At 41.5% G+C, this 4990-nt stretch overlaps 1 pseudogene; it reads right to left on the bottom strand.

Moving 5' to 3' along the window:
• Positions 1-3763: 3763 nt before the first annotated feature.
• On the bottom strand, positions 3764-4176 carry LOC130472997 (40S ribosomal protein S26-like; annotated as a pseudogene).
• Between the last annotated feature and the right edge of the window lie 814 nt (positions 4177-4990).

Raw genomic sequence — 4990 nt, forward strand, 5'->3', positions numbered from 1 at the left:
AGACTTTAAGTTTTAGCCCTGCAACCTATCTTTATACACTCAAAAGCATTTTTTCCTACTGAAGAGAAGAAAAGACCAGTTAAGCAAACAAGTTGTCTGTGCAAACATTTCGCTGTAGCCTGTGTAGCAAAATAATGATGTGGCAGAATTTGGGCAGGACATTTGCCTGGTCAAAAATGAGTTAATCGATTGACCCTTTAAATGTTGCCAATAAGAGCCAAGTGTTTTTTTTTAAAGCATTAACTTTTATTAGAACAACAAAAAAGTTCTTTATTCATTGACAGGTTTGAGACATACACTAATTATAAAAACAAACAAGTTAACCTGTAATTGGGAAACTATGAAATTAACTTTTAAAATGGTACTGCAATTGGCCTTTGCCACTGATGATTGCTTGTGTTCCTGTTCCTGTCTTAGAGATGCCTGCAGTTATGGCCAGATGGAGAAGCTTTGCTATGCCTCTTTCTGACTGCTACAGGGCTAGGGAGCAAGCAGTCCCCTAACAACCGAACACCATGATGCAGTGGTTTCAATGAATACTTGATCATGGCCGAATAATAGGTGATCAATTGACAATATCTGACCAGTCAATTTACAGTGCAATCCCAAGCAATTACTTCAATGGACTAGGAAGGGTGTAACCCTGTTTAGGATTGCACTGTTAACTGGTCTGCCAATGCTATGTAGAGGTCTGGGCAAGAGTTCTCAAAGAGGCACATCAAAATCCCACTATATACGAAGCTCAATACCCCCACAATTGATGTTAAGGTAGGGGACTCTCTCTACTATCCCAGATAAACTCTGATATTCTTAATAGGAATCAGCATGTAAGAAGCACCACTCTTTGTGAGTGTAATTCTCATCTCCTCCACTGGCAAACAGTCTAACAAAAACTAACTTTATCATAGTTTACAAATAGAAATGTAGGTGTGTCTCTAAACGTGGAAACTTATGATAGGGTATGATGGAGAAAATCTACTGCATAAAATAAACACCCTCTTCCTGGCTGCCTACGTAAATTGCTGCTGGAAGATTTCCTGAGGTAGCTAACATAAACTAATCTGGAAACAAGGCTATGGTAACAGGGGATGTTGGCAGGTTAATACCTGTGATTCTATCTCTGCAGGAGCTAAGACACTAACTGGGGCAATATAATGGTCTTAGGAGAAGTTGCTAACCTTTGTAGGCCACTGTCATGCACAGAGTTACTCGTATGGATCATTTAATCCAGTATCTTGCCATAATATCAAATTTATAAACCATCCTGACAAATTGTTAACCAGGTTTTCTTTGAAAAATACTAAGGAATGCAAAAACCTTCAGTCTCCCACAGCAGCTTGCTTCATTGCTGAACTTCTCTCGCCGTTATAAATATTTTTCTTAAGATTCCATATACCTTCCAGTAGCTTAACTCATTGTAAGCAATTGTTCTCTTTTTAAACATATTGTTTAATATCTGAAAACTGTCAATACATCATCAGATTCTTCTCCAAAAACGGCCAGCTCCATCAAAGATCCCATTCTGTCATTCACGTAGGCCATTTCTCATTAAATATCTAGAGCCCTTAACATTACTCTCTATACCTTTGTTGTTTTATTTGTTAGATTTTTGTGGATCCAGAAGTGCATACAAAGCAAAGTATAAAACAAGAATTTTTAAAAATTACAATATGAGTTTAACAAAAAAAAATCCAAAACAGATTAAATACATTAAAACAATACCAACTGTATTTCGACAGAGTAATATCAGCATATTGGAAACCAGGAAACACCTGCAAAATTGTTTTTTGGCAGTATTCAGGAACAATTAGCCAAATGAATCGATTTAATTTACATTAATGGGAACTGAATGTGTTTAACTGATCACACCCTATGGCGCTGCCAGCTTCTGTGGAATCTGAACAGGAAATGAAATTAAAACAATCAAATTTGGGTGCCATTGTGAGCAAGAAATGTGTTGTCCCTTCCCTCAACTTCAGTTCATTAGATTCAATTGCCCAGTAAAATCATAGAATCACAGAGTAGGAAGGGGCCACCAGGGTCATCTAGTCCAACCCCATCCATAATGCAGGAAATTTCCAACTACCTCCCCCCTCCCACACACACACACACACACACACACCCCTACACCCTACTCCATGCCCAGAAGATGGCCCCAAAAATCTTGCAAGATCCCTGGCCAATTGGGCCTGGAGGAAAATTGCTTCCTGACCTCAAAGTGGCGACCAGCATTTTCCTGGGCATTTAAGAAAGGGCCACAAGAGCCCTTTCTGATGCGACTCTTCCTGCCCTGATCTGCTTAAGTTTACAGTAACCTATGTACTCATCCTAAATACTCCAATGGAACAAGGTAGCAGCTGCTATGGTGGCCATCAGCTGAATCCAACAAAAAGTATCTCAAGCGATCTCATTTCTACAATGAAAACACATCTCTTCTGCAAACACCTCTTACCTAGGAAGGGAGGTAGAAGAATCTGTGTGTGTGAAAAGTACACAGAGCAAATGTTTGTTACAATAAGGGCCAGGGGCACATTGCATTTCCAGGGTTTTAAAAATATTCAGTTCCACTGCAATTTAATTAATCCCAAAAGACTTGTTTACTTTCCCTTTGTGCCTGAAGGGGAACTGTAGCAAAAGGGTTTATCGCGCATCAATATAAATGCTGCTTTGAGAGCCTGCCAGTCTACTGTAGCCTTACTGTGAGGTTTAGAACGTTTTTATTCATGCAAACTATGGGTCTGGAATGTATGACTCCAAGACTGGAAGGTTTCCCTGTAAGAGCTTATTTGGGAATACTGCAGTTAATTCAGCTTTGATTTACTAAGAATCAACCTCTGCTGGTCAGTTTTACTCTGATCAAGGTATGTTGCAGATCTAGGTCAGTGAATACCCTTTTCAGTGTATAGCCCTGGTGCTCAGTCCTTGAAACTCATTTCAGTCACCACATGCCTACATTCCCGCAGAATCATTCCTGCAGCACTTTTCAGTGAACAAATCACATGGTACAACAACAACATCTGTATCCCTGCAACAAGCACACACACACACACGCACACACCATGGTTAGGCCTAGGGTTATGCATATTGATAAACCCGAACCAAAAATAAACCAGAAATTAGCTGTTTTGGCAATATTTGGGTTTTGGGTTTACAGAACGCCAAAACCTGGGGATCTCCCCAAAGCTAACTAGGCGATTTCCGAAAAAGCTGAATATTTATTTTTGGGGTTCGGCTATTCGCCTTTGGCTCTGTGCTTTCTCCCATTTTTCTTTTTTTGACTGGTTTTGTTAGGCCTCATAGTTGGGGCCCTTTTGAGGTCAGGGTCGTGTAATCAGAGCCAGCTTGGTCTGACCAACCATTCAGTGGGTTGATCTGCATCAAGAATAAGGTTGTTTTTTTTTAAGACAGGGCTCACTAAGTCCTGTCCAGAGGGATATACCCTCCAACTAAAAAGTGTCAGCTTCAACTGCTACTACCACCAGGCTTCTGAAGAAGAATGCTAAACTGTGCAGATGAGCAATCTCCTTCACAAGAGCTGTCTTGGTCATGACTTTGCCAGCTCAAATTTCATTCCCCCCCTGCCCGAAAACCTGCTCTGAAACTAAAGGTTGCCCTGAGCAGAGGTTCCATTTCCCTGGACCATTACCATCTCTTGAAATCAGATTTTTGATGACCATAATAAAGAACTGTTCACAGGATGCCATTTGCCACCAAGAGAAATGTTTTCTGTGCCTTATTTTTCTTGCATTTAAGCCAGTGGAAAGTAATTTATTGAGTCAATGTTAAAACATTTACATCACTCAGGCAAATCCCTTACATAGGCTTGGGGGTGGTCTTGGTGCAGCACCTGCAGGCCTGAACAGGGGGTGGAGGGGTACAGTCCTTCCGGGCCTCACGGGAACGGTTCCTCACTACCTTGCTGTGGATGGCACAGCTGACACAATAATGAAGCTTCACATAGAGCTTGGGCAGCACATACGAATCAAAGACACTTGCTTCAGAGATATCTCGGACTGCAGCTGCTTCTACAATGTTTCTGATGACAAACTTCTTAATGGCCTTGTCCTTGGGGACACAGCGAGCACAGTTGGTGCAGAGGATAGGCTGGACATGGCCTCTGCCCTTCTTGGCACGGCCGTTGTTCCTTCTCTTCTTGGTCATTTCGACGCAGAGGAGGCGAAAGAGCGCATTTAAGCCGTTTCCCTCAGTTTGGAAGCTAATTTGCATGGACATCATGCTATGCGCCCCAGATATGGAGCCCCCAGACTTTGAGGTGCCAGCTTGTCAATCGACTCTTTCCACCACTCCTCAGCCACACTGAATTTCTGGACATGAAAACTGATAGACAGCTTGGCTCGCAAATGCCTGGAGGATGGGGGTGACCCCTTTGCGGGCCCGTAAAATTGGACCCCCTGTCCCAAAGTTCACCAAACTTGGGTGACCGTCTAAGGAGAGTCCCTTGCAGGCATGCTGCAAATTTGGGAACTATCTCTAAAAATGCTTCCACAGGAGCGTAAAAAAATCCCCATAGACTCTAATGGACCCAAATTTTTCAGTAAACCTGGTGATAAGCTGAATACCTATATTTACTGGTATGAGTATTCAGCTTATTCCGGGTTTAATGGAAAAATCAGTCCCAATAAACCCAAAATTTACTGAGGTTTTTTTTTTTTGTTTTTTTTTTGCACAACCCTAGTTAGGCCAGGAGACAATGGCTTCCTCAAGGCCACTCCGTCCCAAACAAGCTGCTAATAGTAGATTCCCCTGCATTACACTAGTCCTGAAAATCATTTCCAAACAATTTTGCTTTGACAGGTGTTATTTCAGATATTGTTCTGTCTATATGGGAGTTGATCTTTACATTTTAAATAACAGCCATCTCAAGGTACTTGCTTTAAATTTTACCCCCAAAATATTTTAATCACTTCATTTTGTTCCTGTTGTGATAGAAAATGCAGCCCAGCTTAGGATACTTTACTGAAACCTGCCT

The sequence above is a fragment of the Euleptes europaea genome, chromosome 2 (genome assembly GCF_029931775.1).
Source record: "Euleptes europaea isolate rEulEur1 chromosome 2, rEulEur1.hap1, whole genome shotgun sequence".
Classification (NCBI taxonomy): domain Eukaryota; kingdom Metazoa; phylum Chordata; class Lepidosauria; order Squamata; family Sphaerodactylidae; genus Euleptes; species Euleptes europaea.